At 42.0% G+C, this 23,415-nt stretch overlaps 1 pseudogene across 1 annotated transcript in view; it reads right to left on the bottom strand.

Moving 5' to 3' along the window:
* Nucleotides 1–23,415, bottom strand: part of LOC144114060 (uncharacterized) — a 52,892-nt pseudogene that overhangs the window by 27,758 nt on the left and 1,719 nt on the right. Inside the window, exons 2-3 of the transcript XR_013310946.1 lie at nt 21,901–22,101; nt 19,418–19,549 (exon numbers count right to left, since the gene is read on the bottom strand). The product of XR_013310946.1 is annotated as an uncharacterized LOC144114060 (transcript). The remainder of the gene's footprint in view (nt 1–19,417; nt 19,550–21,900; nt 22,102–23,415) is intronic.

The raw sequence follows: 23,415 nt of genomic DNA, 5'->3' as shown, positions 1-23,415 counted from the left end.
TATCAGAAATCTGTATTTGTAGTGCTGTACCGCCCACCGGATGGTAAACTGGATGCATTTCTTGATTTTCTAGAGAGCGTGCTGAGTTTTGTGTCATTAAATAGCCTGCACATTACAATTGGTGGTGACTGTAACATTAACCTATTGCAAAATACAAATCAGTCACGAGAATTGCAGGTAATGTTAGATTCATTTGGTTGCAAAAACGTTATAAATGAGCCAACACGCATCAGCTACTCTTCTGAAAGCCTTCTGGATTTATTCGTAACTAACAGCATCGAAGACACTGTACAATCGGGTGTTGTCTCAGCAGCCGTGAGTGACCACTTGCCTATTTATATGTTTTGTAAACATGGTAAAATTATGAAAAAAAGTGTGAATCATTCTGAGTCATTTATTGTTCAATAGATAAATCCGAGAACATTAAATAACTTTAGGGAAGAAATCCAAAAAATAAATTGGAACCGTCGTTGAATGTGTAGATGCTAACAAAGCCTACAACATTCTCATTTCTATCCTTATTGAAGCCTACAGAACCTGCTTTAGGTTCAAAATGAAAAAGAAATCCAGGAAGATATGTAAGCCCTGGCTTACAGATGAATGTCTCAATATGATAAGAAAAAATATGCATTGTATTCCATATTTCTGCAAATGAAAAACCGTGCAGACTTTCTTGCTTATAAAAAACGGAAACTTCGTGACAAAGTTTTTACGGAATGCTAAAAACAGCTATTTTAAAAAGCTCTTGGGGAAACCGGGTGCTCGTGGTAATGAAATCTGGCGCGAAATGAACAAACTATCACAAAGCGGAAGCCGCCAAAATGAAGAACTTGAAATAATAATAATGAAGCATTTAAAAGACAAAATTTGACGAACAAGTTTAATGAATATTTCATAAATCTGGTTGATAGTGTCCACGATGAAACTGCCACAAGCTTCCTGAACACGAAAATTACAAACAGTGCTTTTTTTGAGCTGGCATCTCCGGAGGAAATATTCTTAGTATTTTTATCACTAAAAAATGGTAAAGCACGTGTATATAAATGGACTTCAAACTGGACCTATTAAGTTTGTACCCGATCTCCTGGTACCAGTTTTCACCCATCTGTTTAATACTTGTTTGTCTACAGGTGTTTTTCCAGACAAAATGAAGCTGGCAAAAGTTTCGGTGTTGTATAAGTCTGGAGACAGAAATGATTTATCTAATTACCGACCAGTAGCAATATTATCTGTTATTTCAAAAGGTCTGGAAAAAGTTATTTGTAATAGATTGACAACATTCTGCAATAGGTTTTCTATTATAGCGTCTCAGCAGTACAGTTTTCAAAAGTAGCCGTCAAGCGAACTGGCTCTGCTGACGCAAAAAGAGTACATACTTGATGTATTTGAAGAACGTTAACCCTTGGCATATTTGTAGATTTTTCAAAGGCCTTCGACAGGATTAATCATACTACTTTATTATGCAAATTAGCACATTATGGATTTCATGGAATACCTCTAGCATTACTAAAATCATATCTAGAACAAAGAAAACAGTGTGTCGCTATTACAGGTGAATATTCATGTTTGCTTCCTGTGAAGGCAGGGGTTCCGCAGGCCAGTATACTGGGACCGATCTTATTCAATCTTTATATTAATGATTTAATAAGCATTAGTGATCAAGCATATTTTGTTATCTATGCAGATGATACCAGCATTTTCTTTCAGTCCAAGGAGATTAAGGAACTCGCAAGCTTAGCTAACACTATCCTTGATAGATTGTTTCAATGGAGCACAGTCAATTCCTTAAATATAAACGCAACGAAAACCAAATGTATTTTATTTGTGCCGGTGCAAAAGCAAATAAATCGTTGCTTGGATATCTATTTTGACAATTCTAAAATAGAGCTTGCAAAACATTTTTAGCAAAAATTTAACTTAGGACGCTCATGTTGACCTTGTAGCTAAAAAGTTGGCGAGGGCATGTGGAATGATTTGTAGATTGCGACAGGTGATCCCACCGAAACTCAAACTTCTTCTATATAATGCCTTATTCCTCCCGCATATAAACTACTGTAACCTTGTTTTGGGGACAACATCTCGAACAAACATTCACAAATTACTTTTAATACAGAAAAAAGCTATCCGCCATATTGCAAATGCCCCATACGATTCCCATACGCGGGATTTGTTTCAATCACTTAATGTCTTTACTGTCAGGCATGCATACATATTTAACCAGTTCTTATAATACAAGAGCAGCTTAAAGCACACAAATGAGCATTTTCTTCAAATGAGCTGCCTCAAAAAATCCTTGCAGCTGCCGTACAGCGTAAGGCAAAGAGAAATATGGGATTTGCCATTTTCCCAAACCAATAATGGTTTTAACAGGTTGCAATATCGTGTACCATTCCTGCTAAATAGCCTTGAAAAGAGAAATACAGACCCGAGCACCATGACTAGAAAACAATGGAAAGAATTTTTAATGACAAACGACGGTCTCCAAATTTAAAAAAAAAAGAACAAATTTTGTAAACGTTTCCTCTTATCTTGCAGCATACTTGTTTTTGTATTATGTTTGTAAGATTCTTTTATATGTCTGTACGTCCTGAGTGAGAATGGTTTAAATTGGACCAGAAATGCATTTTTTTCTTTTCCTTTTGCTCTATATGTTTTCAAACATGTTGGCCTGTGCATGGGATGCTATTGTATGTGAATACATTTGTCTTGCTTTTGTCTGTGAGATGCAACCCATATATGCAAACAATATGTATTTACCGTGAGTGCGAAACCTTTGCGCTGCCAATGAAACAGGGGCAAGGGCCTTGTCAAGCTGCTTGTAGCAGCTTTTTTGCTCTTGTCCCAGCATTCCTTTTGTTATATGCGGAAGAATGCTGAATAAAGATTTGATTTGAGAATGACTGAATGCTTGGACATGAATCTGTGAGGTCAAAATGTGTCTAAAGCAAGATATTGCTTCAAAATGTTCTGGAAATGACAGAACCTTTATTTTCCTGGAACGTGCAATTTCTTTTGAAAAAGTTTCTTTTCCACTCATTTCTAATGAAAGAGGATTGGAGTCTGAGACCTGTAAATGGTGTACCAACTAAGGCCTTTTATTCATTGGAACATTAGAAACAGTAAAAAAAAAATGGCTGGTGGTTTAGCATTGCTAAGCATGAAATATTGTGCGAAAGCACAGTTTTTTGCAGGTGGACACCAACGACACGTACCTCAAAGCGCAACTGAGGTGCCCACTGAACCAGGGAGCCAGTTATGCACCTTTTCTATGCTCAGAATCAACGAAGTCTAAACCTTCTGCTACTTTTGAGAAAAGAAATGGTGCAAAACTGATTCAATTTGTAAGTGGATGCCACCACCTACTCATAGCACGACTGAGGTGCTCACTGACACAGAGAGCCAATTACACTTGCTACTCAGAGACTTCACACAGACACACATAGGTGAAACCTGGGGAGTGCAGCCAGAAGTTCTTTCACAAAGAAAAAGAAGGAAGCATGCCAGAATAGTTCACAAAAGGAACAACTTTCTTTTTTTATGCTATGACAAATGTCACTCATTTTTGGCCAGAACATATAAAGGCATTTTATAAGAATGTCACATATACAAACTGCATTAAAAGTCAAATGCTTATGTTTTGCTAGCATCCCAGATACACATACTGCCAATGTGATGGTGCTGACATTGTTCACACTTCCAGAACAAGGCATTTGCAATAAGGTCTATCTCATGCAGTACTGCAAATCAAGCTGTAAAAAAGTGGTAGGGTTTTAATGTAGTTAAACTGAGTTGACGTGCGAAAGCATTTGTTTAGCCTGGTTGGCTCATGGTTTTGTTTTGCTGGGTCGTTGGTACACTTGGCGACGATATCTGACTCAGGTTAAGCTTTGATCGAGGATAAGCTGATCTGATCCGTTCCGCACGGCAGATGGAAGTTTATGAAGAAGACGATGTGCAATGCACAGTACGAGAGTGTGTTCCAGTTTAACACGAGGCATGATCAGCTGTGACGATAGCATGGTGCTCTCATGCAGTGGCCAGCGAAGCTAATCTGTTCGCGCCGCCACCAATTCGAAGCTCAATCGCAGCAATATTTATTTTATTTATGAATGAACTGTTGCTATGTTAGATTTGGCCAAGGTCACCCTCCCATTGGCTACAGCTGGCGCAACGTTCCTCCGAACTAACCCAAGCTTACCCGAGTCACTCCAAGGTTTCACACAAAGTTCTTGGTTAGGACCATGCCAAGTCGTGCTTTCACACTGAAAGTGTTCTACAATGACAAAAACTGAAACAATTAGCATCATCACCAGCCAGGTCATGTTCACAGCAGGACAAAGGCCTCTCCTACAGCAGCGGTGGCCTAGTGGTTGAGCATCCGCCTTGCATGCGGGAGGTGCGGGGTTCGATCTCCAGTGTCGCCGTGTACCCACCGGAGATACAATGGGTACAAGATTCCTCTGGCCTGGTGCTTGGCTTAATCAGGGTGAAATGCTTGGAAAATGGGTCTTTGACCCTGCCTTGAGCAAATGAAAAATACCTTGTGCATGGCGCTCTTTGGCCACAGGTGCCCTTGCGCCAGAAAAATTCACTATCATCATCAAAGGCCTCTCCCGTTCATCTTCAATTATCCCCTTCCTGCACCAGCTGCCGCCAGCCTAGCACACAGAAAATTTCCCAGTCGCATCTCTTACACGACCCTCTGCCTACCCACATACATGTTTTTGCTACTCTTGGAATACATTCAGTGAATTTAACAGGCCACCAGTCATCTGTCCTGCACATTACGTGTCTTTTCTAAGTCCACTTTCTCCTCTTTATTTCCGCTAGGATATCATGTTCTCTAATCTATGCTGCTCTCTCTGTCTCTTAATGGTACCCATGTTTTTTTTTTTACACAGGTTGACCTGCTGCCTTCAATCTAATTTCAAGCCTTTTTTTTTTGTTAGACTCAAAGTATCAGCCTCATAGCTGAGCACTTGCAGGATACAACTGCTATATGCTTTTTTTTTTTTGAAGGATATCAGTAAGTTGCCATTCATAACTCAAGTGTACCAGCCAAATGCCCTTCAATAAATTCTTTATTTTTGGCCCTGCAACCTGTTTGCCATGGTTAGGATCAGTGTCACATGGCCTTAATTGATATACTACCTTCGTTCTAACAATACCTCGCTAACTACCATAAATACCTCCAATGCCTCCAATAGTTCACTACCTAAAGCATGCCTCCAACCTCAGGAGGTCAAAGCTAATCTGGGCAATGCTCCTGCTGCACGGAAGGAGTGAGAGCAGAGAAGGAAAACTTATGACACACACAAGCGCAGTGTTCCTTCTATGTCCACATCCGTTTCGCGCAGCAGAAACATTGCATAAAAAATGAACCAACTAGCCCAGATTTTATTAATAATCCAGGGCCTTCTACTATGGCCCTTCTTTATTTTCTGCCTCCTTTCACTCTCTCCATCACCCCTTTCCCTGCAGCACAATTCAGTGCAAGTTATTGCACCCTTCCTTTCTTCATGAAACATTTCCCCCATCTGCATTTCCACTTTATTCCTCTTCATATTAATTTTCAAGAGTACCCAATTCAAGCCGACTTTCATAAGCTTGCTTTGCCCGTATAGGGACCCAAGCATTCCTCCCTCCAGTTACATCACCAGCAAATAAACAGTCACTGAAGTGTTCGTGGTACTAAGTTCTCTGAAGTCCAAACCTTTGAATACCCCTCATAAGCATGCAGTGAATAGGGCCCGTTAGATCATGTGGCCTCGCCCGACCTCCTCTCTGGCTGGTTTGCTCTCACCCTTCCTGTGGAAGACCATGGTCACTGTGCTGACCCTGTAGATATTTTTTTGAACATTTACATAGACTTCCTCCATGTTCTGGTCATACCTCGGCACCATGGGGGGTGGCTCAATAACACTCACACTCACGGCCACTTGCCCTCACATCCACTCACTTGCACTCATGACCACGCGTGCTTACAATCACTCACTCACACTCGCAGTCATGCCCGCTCACACTCACAACCTCTCACTCACTCTCACGACCACTCGCACTCATAACCACTCACTCACACTCATGTCTATTCGCAACCACTCACTCACACTCGTACTCATATCCATTCACACTCTCAACCACTCACTCAAACTCACACTCATGACCACTCGCACTCATGACTTACTCACACTTATGACCACTCACCCTCACAACCACTGACTCACACTCACATCCACTCACATTCACAACCATTCACTTACCTCATGTCCACTCACATCATAAACGCTGACAGCTCTAGCATAGCCTGGGTCACATAGATGTGGTGGTGAGCCGCCTGGTGCTCTGTCACTCTCTTAATTTGACCAGTTTTCATAGTTTCGATGCTTGAAGGAAGTGCTCACTTATCACGCATCTTCCAATATGGCCCGAACCAACGTTACGCACGTGTGCTTCAGCGCTTGCTGCTGAGACGGTGAGCGTCAGCTAAGATGCTTAGGCCCTTTTTTGAACGGTGTGCAAGTAACAATAAGGAGTTTGCCTTGACAATGACGTGTCCGTGAGTATGCATGAACACATTAGAAGCACGTGGTGACTGTGAATACTTCTTGTGGCATGGGAAATGAAGTGTGTTTGAAAACATTGAGCAAGTTCTTCACACAAAGAAAAATGGCTGGAATGGCCCCAAATACAGATTTTCCCTGCGGAGAAAGGATCCAAAGGGGAGTGGATGTTGACAATTCCTTTACAACAGCCATCTTGGGCTTAATTTGGGCTGGCTTCGTCTAGCCAGAGCAGGTATGCATGACCGATACATGGACATGTCTGCATTGTAGTATGTTATTTGAGATGCACATAGTCTCTGTCTGAAGGAGGCTTGAGAAACCAGCACGGTGTCCACGCTTGAGGACGGTGCGTGCAGAGACGACGAGCGCATCTTCGTAGACATAGGGAGTGCTAACATTGCACCTATAGTTATTCTCGTGTACTCCGCTGCGTTTTTGGTCGAGGAAACGTTCATGGAAGGATACATATGCAGCTAACTTGTGAGCCATTTTGCAGTGCATGCCCTTCTAAAACCGTAGGCCGTTATTGAGAAAAAACTCTATCCCGGAGTTTTTAAAGGAAATCGTATACCATCCGTTTCAAAGGATTCCTCATGCTGCACAGATATCAGTGGGAGTAGAATTGCTGAAAACGGACAGCACAAACAGAAGTTTTTCCACTGAAAATACTGAAAACGTTAAGATAAAAGAGAATCGCATTTCACAGGCTCGTTTCGCTCGCCTAGTGCGGAATATTGAGCCTCACAAATTACAAACACGCCTTGAATGCATGCAGTGAAAGCTTGCGCGCAGTTGTTTACTTGGCAGGGCAGCCTGCGTTCCGCGTATATGATGCAGACGAGAGCCTTTTCATGACCATAACAAAAAAATTAGCTGTGGTTCAACTACTGCTGAACCTAGTTAGAGAGCGAAAGCTGTGGTGTATCGGGTAAATAGATGCGGCTTGGCCTCTAACATTGAGTGCATTCCACACACTGGAGAGGCAACGCGCCCCCCTGCCAGGTGGCGGTTAAATTAATGGTTGATCGCGAGAGATTGGTCACCCAATGAACGCTGCGGCTTACTGCTGCAGTGGCGCGTGTCTGCCACAACGTTATTAGCCCTAATGCATGCAGCCCACATCTCTCTCACCCCACCACCACATACCTCAAAGCGCGATTGAGGCGTCCACTGTCCCAGGGAGCCAGTTATGCGCCTTCCTTTGCTGAAAACCATCCGAGTGTAGAGCGTTGTCAACGCTAACGCCAATGAACACAATGAACACCCACGGTCTATAGCTTCAGTGCCGCGTTTCTGCTACAACACTGTGAATGCCAACGCATGCAGGGCACATCCGTCACTACACCACATAGCTTAAAGTGCGACTGAGGTGTCCACCATCTCTGGGGGCCAGTTATGCGCCTTTCCTTTGGTTTTGAAGAAAATTGAAGATTGGTTTTGAAGAAAGGAAACGGCACAGTAACTGTCTCACATATATCAGTGAACACCTGAACCACACCTTAAGGGTTTGACCTCTGGCTCACTTGAAGGTCGAACCGCAAGCACCGTGAAATCGTTACGAGGGAGCGTAGTGAAGCTTTCGCTTCAAAACATTTTTTTTTTACTCTAGGGGAGGGTATGGAAGACCTTAATCCACGACTCTTTCCTGTTCTATGAGCAATCCAGTGTCCAACATACTGGCACACTTCGACCTATTTATGAAAAGTTCCCCTGTGCCGCCCTCCCACACCCTTCTTCTACTTACCCCCCCCCCCCCCCCCCCTGTTCTCTTGTCCTCTCATTTATGGTTATGATGTTCGCTGCATTCTAGGTACTGGCAGTTTGAACAGCAGCACTCACTTGCAGGATACTTTTAGACGAAACGAAAAAGCCTCTAGCTTGATCCTTATTTTCATTCGCTTGCACTGCTTTTCTTTTGCAGTTTTTCTTGAGTGAAACTGTGACAGTACTGACAGACATTATATTTCAGATCCCTTTCTCAAGTATAGAAGATTCAAGTTCAAACTGTATTTCCAACCAATCGAAAAGGGTGCGGCCAATCTGGTTCCCACCTCAAACCCACTGCTGAAAATTGCCGCAACACTTCGTCACCATCGGCACGAAACAAACATTTCTGGAGCAGATTAGAATATCGAATATTACCATTTTGGCTATCTCCTTGGTGTCAAGGTATCATGATGCCTGATGCTACACATGCAAAAAATAAAAACCACATGCTTGATTTGCGACGCAGGGCTCCTTCAATTACATGATAGAAACAAGAACCTCTGGCGTTACCTAAAGGTGAGCTTGGTTTTCGTGTCGTTTCCGGGTTTCAGCCCAGCTTGTACAGTTCAAGAGCCGTGCCAAGTAGGCTAGGCTCATCGCGTTGGCAATGGAGGGCTATGCCAGTTCCGGGTCCAGTCCATTAAAAAAATTACGACCAGAGCAGAGCTCTACAATGCACATACCCAGGCACAGAAAAAAACCTATGCGCCCATTGCAGTGCTCAAGATCCCACCTTACGCTAGTTATTGCTGAGAAGCAGGCAGTCATTGTTGCAGCAGCAAGCATTGAAACTCTGCATAGGTGTGCTCTGCCCGTGTAGGAGACGTGACAAGAGGCATCTACCTTTCTTGTAGTGGCAATGCGAAATTCGATCAAAGGATCTGACACAACCCGTAGCGGCTCATTGCACCAGAAAAAATCTTGCACCCATGCCAACGGTGCACTAGTAATGCAAACAGCAACGAAAGATTGCTGTTCCCACGCCAGCGGAATCCTCTGTTTTGGGTGTCCAAAGACACCGGCATGATGTATTATGCTGCCTTGAGTACGCTCGGCAGTGAATATTTGCTTTGCTCAGCTGTCAACAATATGAAAATAGCTAAGCAGATATTGTCGTTGCGAAGTACAAGCGGAAAATTTGTCTGTCGCGTCCACCCTCAACTCACATCCACTCGCCACCCATGTCCACTCACATCCACTCGTCACTCAAGTACACTCAACACTAATCTCTACTCACACTCAGATCCACTCACTCGCACTCACACTCATCTCCCCTCACACCCATGACCACTCGAACCCACTCACTCGCACTCACACTCACGTCCGTAAGTGCAAGTGTGAGTGAGGCAATATGAGTGCACACATGAGTGAGTGTGCCGACCTATGGTTCTGGTGCAAAGCCTGCGCGACTGATAATTTTCAAATCAGTCAAATGCTTTTTCATAACCTATGAAGGCTGTGTATAAAAATTGTATTAGTAGCAGGTAAAGTACTGTTGCTATTAGATTTGAAAGCGGAAAATATTCATAGAACTGTATTTTCAATTAGCATAAAATGAGAATGATGCCATTATGTAGAGAAACAATGAAAGTTACTGGAAAACATTCATCATATTTCTTACTATCATGCACTCTCCATGCAACAAATGCAACTCCTGCACAGAGAGTCATGCCATTTATGACGCAATGCTGCAAAAACTAAAGAACACACAGCCACACGTTCATTGTCTTCCATGGGAGAGGATGAGAGTGTGTGACTACAACACTGAACAAGTGAAACATAATATGATCACAGTGAACCACATTTGTTAAGGGCATCTGAATCAGAGACCCGAGTTTTTAGAAAGTGCCAATCAGATGATACGTTCATGCTCTATGCCATCAAATCTTTCCATCACGCACCATGGTGGCTCAGTGGCTGTGGCACTTGGCTACTGATCCCAAGGTCATGGGGACAAATTCTGATCACAGTGGCCACATTTTGATAGAGGTGAAAAGCAAAAATGTTTTGCTGTGTGATGTCAGCGCATGTTAAGAGCAGCTTCAGGGCATTTTGTTATCATATTGAGCACACAACCACATCACCTTTCTTCCCTCATCAGTTCCGTCCCTCTGGCACTAAAAATCATTGTTCAAAATATTGAGCAGAAATATTTTAAAACAGCAAAAACTAGGAAACTGAAGCTGGGTTTCAACCAAAGAATGATGTCTTGAAAGACGCCACGGATGCTTTCACAAAACCCATCGTGTATGCGTTTACTGGCTAAACCGGCGATTGTAAGTGACAGTTTAGATCAATATTTGTCTAAAACTCAAAACTAAGCTTGAAATTTTGCCCTTCAGAAAATAGAGCGCAAATATTGAGAGGTATGCAGTGGTGGCATCACACATGCAAGGCTGCATGTAGAAAATGCCCCGACTAAGGCCATAAAATGGAAAATTTTTAAATTAATTTGGGAAGATACAAAATACCCCTCGGCTATGATATTTAGCACAAAAGGTCAGAAGGCTGCTGAGAACTTACTCCGAAAGTTTCAGTAAACTCCTTGGGGGTGAAAAAAATGCCAGTGTTGCCCAGAGTAGGAATGTTCTTTAAAGTACCCCAGGTGGTCTAAATTAATCCAGGGCTCTCCACTACAGTGTTCCCATAGCGCATGTGTCACCTCAGGATATTGAGGCCTACATGCCATACCAAATCTTTCACATCAGCTAACTTTTTAAGCAGTGAACAGTACAGCACACATGCCTTTGCTCAGTTGCGATCGCCTAAAATATAGTTGCTGTTAATGCAATTCATCAGGACAAACATAAAGAACAAATTCTTCCTGGCTAAACATTGATGGTATGGCGTAAAGAAGGTACACTTCTTTCTTAAGCATCACGGTCACATTGAAGCACCGTGCCGAATACCCCAACCCATTTGATAATTGGCACTTTTTCAACCTTTTCCTTGTTGGGAGAAGCAATCGTTGATTTTTTAGTTGTTCATTGAACTGCACATGACACGTACAGCAGCAAAACCACTCAACTTTCTGACATAAATTTCTATGTGTCAAAGTGCTGTGATCACCTGCGCCATGCATACTCATCACCATAGCACTGTTTCAGTAAAGGACTGACGGCACAGCCATGTGCCGTATGGTGAGGGTTTGGGCCTTGTGGCGCCAAAGCTGCCGAAGGGCAAAGGCGCGGACGCGGGTGTGCACATGGGCAATGCAAGCTGGTGCATGGCGTCACCCATAAAAGATAGTAGCCTCCATTAGACAGCTAGTCACGTGCGAACAGGGAAACCGGGTTCAAAGGATCCCCACAATGGATAGCATGAATAGTGACTTTAAGCCATGCTCAAGAACCTCCATGTGGACATGGTGTAGGCACACCTTTTATCCAGTACACAGAAGAAAAAGAACGGTTAACAAACAGTTAAAGAGAGCAGCATAAGAAGTATGTACATCACCGAATGACACATTACTATGAAAAAACATGTTAAATTTCAGGTATCACTTGCTGTTCAGAACTGACAACACTGCCTAACAAAACACTCCTCATTTCCTTTGAAGCACCGATGCAAACATGCAGTTGTGGTTTGCAGCTATAAAAGTATTATGGTGATGTGATGATGATGATGGATTTTTATGCTGCAAGGACAACGATGGCCAAAGACCTCCAAGAACAAAGTTAATGGTCCAAGCAGATCTTTAAGATGCGCTATGAGGGTGAATTTGTCTAAAACTTGCAATAAAAATGAGTGATGTATGAAAGTACGAGCAAAATGAGGAATATTATGAATATACCACCCAAGGTTATGAGACCTGCTCAAAGTGTTTGTATTCATTTGAGATGATGAATAAATGGCTAAAACACACTCCGAACACTGTGCACAATTATCAGCCAAGTTAAGTCCACAATAACACATACAAGCTAAAAGCATCAGTAAGGCAGCTTTAGGACACTTTGTTTTCCAGGGAACTTGTTTCTTGCTATACAAATCTAATATTTCATTTCGAGTACCCTGTAGAAGTCCAAAACAGTTACCTTTGGACATCTTACAGTTGCATGAGCACATTTCTGTGAAACTCTGAGAAGTCATCTGAAATTGTAATTGAGTCGCAAATAGTAGTTTCCGGTATGTAGCCGCTACTTTGCCCAGTACTGTTGTGAGCCAAAAAAAAAGAAATGTATCAACAGCATGCAGATAATGTTACTGGCAAATATTTTTCAACATGCAGGCAATGGTGCAACAACATTTTGTATTATATGCACCATAAACTTCAACCACCTAGTAGTAGGTACTAAAATGCAGATTGAGAATGTGAACTAGTAGACAGATTTATACAACTCATAGCATACTTTCCAATTCCTCTCAGGGCTAAAGCAGTATAAATCAAGTACATACTAATTTTACTAGCTCCATTTACATGAATGCAACAGCAGCACATCGCAAAGAACCTTTCCAGCACATTGCTTATCATGTAAAAGGACCCAAAGTGTTCAGATAGTGCACCAGCTTAATATGTTAGAAGGAAATATAGATATAGGATTTTCCTATAAAAGGTGCATCTCAACAGCTGACACACCATACAAATCGGACGTAGATGTTCCGAGTGCCTCATTGTCAAAAACACACAATATGATAACCTTTGCACAGAGCATTAAAGATTAATAAATTTTCATCAGCTGAATCTACACTTAGGCTATGGGACATGCAGTGGTGGAGGACTTGAATAAACATCTGCAAGGATTTGTTATGTACGCTAAAATCTGTATAGCCATGCACTTTTGTATTTCTGCTCCACTGACATAACAACTGCCATAGCTGGAAATAAAATCTACAAACTTGTGCTCAGCATTAGAATGCCAGAGCCCCTGGTGCACTGCAGCGGCTTTGCATGAGACATAATGTGCTACAAGTGAAGCATAACGTTGGACTAGCTAGTCCTGTATTTTTAGTTCACTAGCACTAAGGCTTTCAACCTCAATAAAACCCGTTGTCTAACTGTCTGAAGCCAGGGAAACCTGCAGAAATAAAATAAATATGGTTACGACTGGGTTTCGAACCCACGGCAACGCGAACAGATCAGCTTCAATGGCCACTGCATGGGAGCACTATACTATTGCTGCAACTGACCACTTCTTCTGTTTAACTGCTACTCTCTCACTTTGTGCATTACATGTCGTCCTTCTCATCAACTTCAATCCGTGCACAACGGATCCAGAACACACCGCTATCACAGCGCCCTCTTAAGGTGCATTAAGCGGTCCCAAAATTTAACAGCGTTCTACAGCTAAGGTCCCCAATCGCCGATTTCGCCGATATTTGCCTGAAGCCTCACCTTGAAACCCTAGCCACGAACCGAAGGCGAAATGAAGCGTGACATGTTAGTGTACATAATTCGCATTTACCCAAGTAAGCTAAATTGGCTGCAATTTTTTTTACACAAGCCTTCCAAATCAAGCAAGCCACAGTGGAAGGAAAAGACAGACACAGGATCTGTGTGCCTGCCTGCCTGTGGTTTTCTTTTCATTCCACTATGCCATATCCTTTTTGGTGCATCAGGAAATGTTAAGAGTGACACATTATCTTAATATGATGCTCCTTGCAAATGTGATGTGCTTCTGCCATACTCATGGAAATGCAACTACTGATTACATCTTAATGAATGGCTGGCCTGCAAAGTAACGATGCTTAAAGTCAATGACGCACTGAAATCATGGCAGAGGAATGAACCCCAGTGAGCATGAAAGATCCATAGGAAGGAAACATTACGATATGCTTTCTAAGAACAGCCCCCTCTCAGATGAATACACCTGTACAGATGTCAACATAACTCAAAATTTGTTCCTTGTGAGAGAGATCGTACACAAGTGGCAGGTACAGATTTAGAGTAAATTCTTCAACAATAATAATTATAATAATAATAACAACAATAAAAATCATAATCAACTAAATATAATGCTTTATAACAAATGATTTCTGAGGAGTGCCCTACAGTATACAAAAGAACAGCAAAAAGAAAACACTTTGGTCAGAAGACCCTCCAGAAAGATAACAAAATAACTTACTCCAAAATGAGGGCACAGAAACAAAAAAGAATGCAGGCAGGAAAAGTAAAAAGCTGGGCCACATGTTAAGTATAAAATCAACACCAAGGAAGGCGCACTAACTGGGCATATAAAATGATGACTCAACATTTCCCAACAGGTTTCCAGTCTAATGCCAAACAGGTTTAAGCCCAGTGCATTTTCTGTCATTCCTGTATTAATTGGCTGACATTATTCTGGCTCGATTGCACATCAATGTGTCCCTGAATGTAGTGGTAACGCAGGCATAATGACACAGCAAAAATCAGGACTAGTTGCATGTACTTTTAGTAGGCTGCCAACATATCAAAGATAAGTAGTCATTTCTGATTACACCTGAGACACTGCTTTCATACTTGGTACTGAGGTCATTTGCACATGAAAACTGGCACAAAACACGTGCCAAGTCAGCCTAACATCACAAAAAATGATGCAGCACATGGCACTACAGGTGTCCTGCTGGTCAACACCTCAAGGACTGCACAGTTAATACGGAGAGTCGTCTAATTTCTAGTCCTTTTCTGCTGAGGGCAAACAGATGAAGTGAACAAACTCACACCTTGTTCTCTTCCACATGGCCAGGACAAGGTGTGCCATCTCCAAATATGAGTGGTTAATGTGGAAATCAGTAGTTAGTATCTGCTGGCCTTGCAAGTCCAGTAGGCAGCTAACACACTGCATAAGTAGAGCAGAGAGTTCACTATGCCCAGAACCTGGAAAACAGCACCATAAAACATCAGCATTATGTTAATTTTTGATACTGCGTGATGTTTCACTAAGTATGAATGCACATCTAACAAGAATTTATGGGTTCCTTCCTGCTTATTATGGCTCTTCCTTCCTGCCTTCACATAGGAAACCTTAGAAACGTTCACTGATTCAAGCAAAGATTAATTTCAGAGCTGGCATAGACACACACGCATGAGGTATGAGCATTATGCATGCAAGCTCCTCAAACAGTTTTGAGAAAAGTAAGAAATCCTTGAAACAAAACAAGCATATCCTTTCACCTGAAAGCATTAATGCACCTCTGGAACTGCTTCCTAACTTTTCTGATCACTGAAGAGAAATAAGTTTTCTAACACCTTTGAATGTACTGTAAAATAGCCTACTCTCACATCTGTGATAAATAAATTAGTGTCATCACAGGTGGTGTTTCAGATGACGAAAAGGAAAAACCCCCTTAAATGAGTGTCTGCAAAGCAAGCATGTCAGGTGGTGGCTTCAGACACATCCATAGGGGTAAAGTGTGTTTAGACATGCATGAAGCATGGGCAGGGGGAACTTTATTAATCAACAGAATTTTTCTATTCATATGCCCTCATACTTTCCGTTGACAGCCCATCACAATAAAACCAGCACCCAACAGTAAGATGCTGATACCGTAGTAGACTAAGGTAAAAGGCAGCAACCACATTACACCAGCCTCATATCAAAGAACTGTCCCATGAGATTTCATGCAGCTCTGAGTTTGAATTTTCAGGTAATTGGGAACCTCAATGCTTGCCCCTATGATCTCTTTCTTGCTCTAAAGGTCCCAGTAATGAAACAAGATTTAGTTCCGACACATTCAATGCCCGCAAAAACAGCACTTATCAGCATTCATGCTGCTTAATATTTAAAGGAAGCACTCTACCCCATTGTTGTCCATTTCAGGAATCAGCATGCTGGACATCCAGTGCACACGGAAAATACCAATGACTGGGAGAGGTGATTTCAACAGACTGTGTGCAAATACTCAGTTATGCAGAAACCTGAAGGACCATTAAAAATTTGCAGTTCATAACTAAATAGTCTAGTTTAAAACGCATTTTTTCTGCACCAGGTTCAACTGGATATCCGGCCTGGTCACGTGTCATCCTGGAAAATCTTCAGACACACTAGAACAATGTCACTAGAACAATATCTCGTGAGAAATGAGAGATACAGTGTCCCCATACATATAGTTTTCGTACAAATATGGAAACCTTGCCAGGGTTTCTCTGCCATCATAAATTGCATCGCTGCCAAAAGCATCATGCAATTACTTGCTCTGGACATAGACACCCAGGTGAAAATCTTCAACTGGAAATTTAATTGGGAGTAACTGGTTTCAACTGGGAGTAACTGGTCCCAGTTGGAAACCAACTGGCCAGAACTGGACAGAACTGGTCGTGGATAAAAACCAAATGGGAAGTTTTTTTAGTGCTTGGAGGGACGTCGAGAAGGAAATAAATGCTGCTGCGGGTTCGCACATCGCATAGTCATTAGGCGCAGAAGTGAACGTAACGTGAAATTAGATGGAAGCTGGCTTATCGGCGAACATCATTCCGATCGCACTGTGTGCACTGCATGTGAAAACGCCCGTAGACGCTCTCCTGGCGAATAACACCACTTCCCTCAAAACTGTTATAGCATGGTCGACACGTATATACTGCGAACATATCGTGTGCGCGCGCTACAGCTAATTTTTTTTTTGTTTTATTAAGCCCGTTCTCTTTCTGTCTCAACCCGTTGTGACATAGGTATTTCGGGCATGGTAACTGTATATTTATTTATTTACAATTGCCCAACCACCCAAAACGGACTTCGATTTCGAAGACCGTGACTACCGCGACTTCAGCGGACCGGGTGCGGGTCCCTAGTGCGGGTGTCACTCTCTACGCCGCTATCGCGCTGACGTTCGTAAGGTATTTTGTCAAAAATAGCACAAACCATGCATGGCGATTACAGCTACGAAAAAAGTAATTGGTTGCAATTTAAAAATTATTAACCTATTTTTCATGCTAGAACAAACAGAGCACTAAGTATAAAAAGTTGTGAATACAAAACAAGCGTCAGTTTTGCACACACCGTCCGTGCTAGGGTAGCCATGGCGGCAATGGTCGCACGGGTGGCATCGTGTTCTGCGGGAACATTGTGGTTGAAGAACCTCGACGTAAAATTAATTTTTCGCATTCTATTGTTGGCGAGATTATTCAACAGTTCTTTCCTTGGTGGGGCTGAAGGAATACAGTTTGCTTGCTTTGACTACTCAGCGAAGTGGACCTGTCAGTACGAATTAGGACTACAAGTCGTTTTCACCGGCTGGAATCCTGCCCTTTCCAGGTGCGTACTCAGTTCGCTCATTTAAGTGTATTTTATGCTATTTTTTGCGTTCGTAATGAAAAAATTCTAACGCATTTAGCGGCACGTTATATTTTTATGCTCACTCATTTGGCTGTTTTGCCAAATTCGCTGTTCATTGAAACAAAGGCTGGTGATGTATGCAACTGACCTCTACTATACGAGAAGTGGGCATGCATTCGGATCGTGAGGCGAAGTGCATGTGGAAGCAAATTCCGCTCAGCACGATTGCGTCTTAATGCTGCAGAAAGCAACCCTGGACGCCTCATATACTTGCGTCGGTAAAGACAGCGTAAATTACTGGGCTTGTTTGTAGTTGCTTTGTGCTATTCTCTTGCCTGTCACCTATAAAAATTAACTATTATGTTTTGTTTTGCAGCAACCCTGACCTATTGGGCTCGGCAGAAGAGTATCAATGCCACCGCAGCTGTCTTAAAACATGACGACCGGGCTCAGCGAGAAGATTCAAGATTCAGTGAAGGCGCAAAGGGCAACAAACATTGACGCACTCAAAACTCATTTTCAGTGTTCTGGGCGCCCGTGACAACCATGTATACTCGCTTACTCAAATGTATTTGAGCTAGCTAGAGTGCTTGGACGTCCCGACGCTCCCGTAGAGACGTCTGTGACTGGGTCGCAGTAGGCCCTCGTCGCAGCTGGGATTGCAATGGGGCCAAGATGCATCTGAGATTGCAACGGGTCCCAGATGCATCTGGGATTGCAATGGGTTCCAGTTGCATCTGGGATTGCAACTGGTTCCAGATGCAACTGGTCCCAGATGCAACAGGTCCCAGATGCAACTGGTCCCAGTTGCAACTGGAAATCTGTTCCTTAAACCAGATGGACTAGGACCAGTTGAAAACCAGTCAGAAACCAGTTAGAAAATTTTTTCTGGGCACCTTGAAACTGCCAAAGTGATGCAGCAAATGGCTAAAATAAGAAAGTTATGTGATCTATATTTATACACAGAAACCTGAAGCATTATGCATGCAACATTTTCATGCCATTAATCTACAGCATTAGATTTTGACACAGAAGATTATCAGCATTGCACACATATGACTGATAAAAAGCATCACCACTACTATAACTGAACGATTTAGTTTATAACCACTATGTTATGGAATTAAATTTTCTTGGAAGGAACTTTTACAGTCTAACAAAACCTGCTCCAGTATTGTTCTCATTTGTTTACCTTCAAGTATGAATACAGAATGTATTCACCATGATTTCAAAGAACTTGGTTTGTAAATAACACCACCTGTGTGTGCTATTTACACAGCGTGTGTGTGTGCTTGTCTCATCCTATCTGTCTATGTCTTAAGCTAGCTGGGAATCTATCTGTCTATGTATAAGCTAGCTGGGAATTACCTAAAATCGCACAACTGCACTGCTTATGCAATAATACCAGCGTCGCATCACGTCCCCATGGATTCCCTACTTTGATAATTTCAACTTCAACTGGGCGTAACCCGTACTCAACAGCCAGCTAGTTATGCCAGCTAGCTATAAATACTGGCCTTTTTCGGTTAAAACTGAATTCGATGTACTCTTATCGGTTTTTTTCGGTTTAAACCAAATAGTCAAGCCCCTAGTTATATGATCCTGGTACTCCCATGTATGTAAAGGTAAGGGGCTAGTGCCTTAGGCTTTGTTACTGCCAAGTGGGGTGCCCTGACCTCGCAGGAGCAGGTAAACTGGGGTGGTTATCTAGTTATGACCAGCTGTATCTCACCATGTATACGATACATGTTGTTGCAGGCTTCCTTGGTAGATAGAAATGATGAAATATTTCTTTCAAAAGAACGCATAATTTGCTCTGCACTTTTGTTTGTTCCATCATGTTAAGTTAATGATACTAACTTCTAGACAAATTCAGCACTACGAAATAGTTTTACCTACCGAAACAGTCACTTTCCCTTGAAAAATGTACTCCTTGTACCTTGAGCTTGGCTGGTGGTTCACTCCCGATGACAGCAAAACCAGACTGCTCCCAATGCAGATAAGGAAATGTGCCAGGTTTCCCATCACATCCTGCAAAAGTGCCCATTGTTATTATGAATGAAAACAGTGAGCCTTCTGAGCACAGCACTTCTGTAACCTGAGGTATATTTCCATATCACCAGTGTCACCCACTTTCAACACACTATTTTCTCACTTTCACATGCACTTGCCATTCAGCAAAGGAAAGAAAGCTAAAACGGTTCCAGGAGATTCTTAATGAGTGTAACTTTTTCCCAGTGCGGTAATGATATATGCTTTAGGTAACATGTAGAAAACAAGAAATTGAAAAAAAAATGTTTTTGGGGAAAGGAAATGCTGCAGTATCTGTCACATCTCATCTTGGGGGACACCTGAACCGCACCATAAGGGGAAGGATAAAGGAGGGAGTGAAAGAAGAAAGGAAGAAAGAGGTGCTGTAGTGGAGGGCTCGGGAATAATTTCCACCACCCAGGGATCTTTAACGTGCATCACACAGCACACAGGCAACTGCTAGCATTCATTTTTTTAGCACCTTATTTACTTAAGAACACATCATTAGGACACTTCCTTCCTGGGTTTTATTGTTATTTAATATATTTTTTTAGTCGTGGGGGAAAAATTGGGTACTACTTTTTTAGTTTCTATTTGTGTCAAATCAGACCATTCAGGAAAGTTTTTTTTGCCTACCTTCTCTAGTAAAAACTGTTTACTGTTAGCGCTCATTTTTTTTGTATGGGACATTAAATGCAGCACTTGTTGCTCAACATTTTCGTGAACAGTCTTAAGAATAGCAGCTTGCACCAAGCAACTGTTACCAAATCAGACAATTCTTTGCTTCCATCAGTTTAATATTATACAGACTCACACACGACTATCCCCACATGCAGCATTTCCATGTCTGTTCTAAACTTGCCTACTTTCCTACTCTGCAAAAACACTCACTGACCATCACAGCTCCTATTTTAAACACAAAGCAGCTTTCAAGCACAATTTCGTCAGCATTGGTAGCATCTGACAGCATTACGACAATAAGATGTGTGGTCAATTACTTAGCTCTGGCCCCTTGCTTCGAAAATTCACTCTTCGAATTTAGCCTTATATTAGGTCATGCCATAGAAAACAAGCATAAAAAGACGTCTAAATTCATCTAGAGTTAGTTGCAATCACCACTCTGAAAGTAAGCATAGCCATCACATAGACACTAGCAGAAGTTAACTAGTTCCTGCGTAATGCCTTGAGGTTTCTGCTTTGGCAAACTACATTTTCTTGAAACACCTTTTCTGGTAGAAATCGAGTTTCACTGATTATCAAGACATCATTTTGGGGTGTGAGAATCAAGTGAAACCATGCTTTAGCAGAAAACGAAGGGCCCTACCCGATTCACCGAATGATGGGTGCCTGTCATGAAACTTATCTAGTATAATTCAACACACCAAACATTATGTTTAAAGTGTGAATTGCTCTTTAAAGTAGACGCAACTATTTCATAAATTTGCTTCTGGAAAGTTTAGAGATATAAACCATGCTCATTATAGTAATGTGAATTTAACACACTTTTTTCACACAAAACATCCTTTCAACAAAGTCATTTTTTCACGTCAAAAAATCACTTTAGAAACCCAGATGGCTGAGTCCATCTGGTGTCTAACTGATAAAAAGTTGTAAGTTGTCCTTGACCTGATCATGCCGGCTTAGCTAACAGAAGCAGGCTGCTGGATAGCCCAATAGACTCAAGGCAATGTAGCAAAAAATAAATGTTGGTCTCTCATTTCTGTTCACCAGTTCACATAGGTACCTTGATAAAAGAATGAGTGTTGTGATATTGCAAGTGTGCAATCAGGTTTGTTCCTGATAACTGTCCATGTGATGCCTTAGCTAAAATGTGGCCTGGTTTGCAATAAAAATTGAGTTGGTGGTTCAGCGCCTGTCCTTCGATGTTTCTTCGATGACGGCCTCATTTTTTTTTGCGCTGCCATTTTCTATGATAGCAAAAACAGCTTGGAATCTACTGCATCATATAAGTGCCAATAGTGTCATCAGAGCTTTCTTCTATTTTTGCATTTTATAAACAAATAAACACTCAAGGGAATGACCAAGTGGTCTAACAGTGCCTTATATAGCTCGTTCCACATACCTGCAAATTAACTCTATAGTGTTCCTTTAAATGCACCCATGCCTTGGCCTGCATTTCAATACAACACCACCACTGAGATTCCTCAGTTCATATCTCCCTCTCGTTCTACTCAACTCAGATATGTCTATTTGTTTCAGGTAAAACGAGCATTCAACAAACAAGATAAAAGAAACTACAAATGTTCATCAATCAGGGCAAAATCACAGGTCAAGTAAATAAATAACTGCTGGAAAATGCAGTTATATAAACTGAAAAAAGGAGCACTTACTAAGAGGGATTTTGAAAGGGCCAGTGCTGTGGCACCTGACAGCACACAGCAGAGGAATAGGAGGCCATTCATCATGAGGGCACTGAAGTTACCTAGGAAGAAGAGCGTTTCATCTGTTGTGCCCAGGAAGCCCCATGTAGGTCCATTGTATGATGGTTTGCAGTACTCAAGCATCAACTGTATGCACAACACATTCAGAGCCTGCAAAGAAAAAAGAGAACACTGAGCTGTCAATAGTTTGTTCATCTGCAACACCATTTAGCAAAAAATATGCCACGTCTAGATATGTCACCCAAGAGAACCCATGTACACAGATGGTGCTTTCTGGAGCCACTTATGCGACGATTTTTGTAGTCGAGACGGCCAATGAACGGTATCAATTTAAAAAGGTTCTGCTTAAGGTCACTGCAAGGGTAAAAAGGCTAACGACTCCCACTGGTAGCGACACTCCATAATTCTTTGTTTTATGATGTCTCATATATACATATACAGTTCACAAAAAGGTAGTTTACTCCTCTCCAACAAACTTGATACTCACTTAATGTAGTCCTCTAGACTTATTGACAAATGAAACACAAAACTGTCAACCTTGTAACCCAATGGCCCTTCAATATCACCGCTTAAAGTGACGAACTGAGCAAACTGCACAGGTATAAAGCAACTGTAAGTACAAGCACTCTTCAGGCACATGCATTTTAGGATCCTGCAGCCTCAGAAAGGAGAAAAATTCTTTAGAAATACTCCATACAATCTGTGAGAAACTGTCACCCCATTAAATGTCCAGGAGAATATAAGAAAATGAATGCCTCCACACTGCTCACAAGCCATGGAATGAGAACCACATTAGAGCATGATTTATTACAGGCTAAAACATCCAATTGGTAAAATTGGTTTTTGGGGAAAGGAAATGGTGCAGTATCTGTCTCACATCTTGGCAGATACCTGAACCGAGCCCCCCCTAAAGGAAGGGATAACGGAGAGACTGAGAGAAGAGAGGAAGAAAGAGGTGCAGTAGTGGAGGGCTCTGGAATAATTTTGACCACCTGGGGATTTTTAACCTGCACTGACATCGCACAGCACATGGGTGCCTTTGCATTTCGCCTCCATCGAATATAGGCGCCGCGGTCGGGTTCGAACCCGGGTACTCCGGATCAGTAGCCGAGCACCCTAACCACTGAGCAACCGTCGCAGGTATTAAAACATCCACCTTTAATACATTTTGATGAAAAAAAAAGCATGACATTGTGCAAGAGAAAACGTTAGCAGTACACTGAACCTTCTTTTCAAAAAGTGAACAAATATGTGCTGCACCTAAGTTTTCAGTCGCTCCTGCAATCTACTCTTGCTTAATTGACATGGCACATTAAAAGGAGACAATTATTCGACCGTCCAGCATGCTACTGGTCCTACATATCAAAGCACTGACCACTGCAGCAGCTTATTCACTTATGCCGGGCGAGTGTAACTATACATCCAATAGATATCTTTTTTGCAATCTCACAGTTTATATCTCGA

The sequence above is a fragment of the Amblyomma americanum genome, chromosome 1 (genome assembly GCF_052857255.1).
Source record: "Amblyomma americanum isolate KBUSLIRL-KWMA chromosome 1, ASM5285725v1, whole genome shotgun sequence".
In the NCBI taxonomy this organism is placed as follows: Eukaryota; Metazoa; Arthropoda; class Arachnida; order Ixodida; family Ixodidae; genus Amblyomma; species Amblyomma americanum.
The sequence above is the reverse complement of the archived record's forward strand: the minus strand, read 5'-3'. Positions and strand labels throughout refer to the sequence as shown.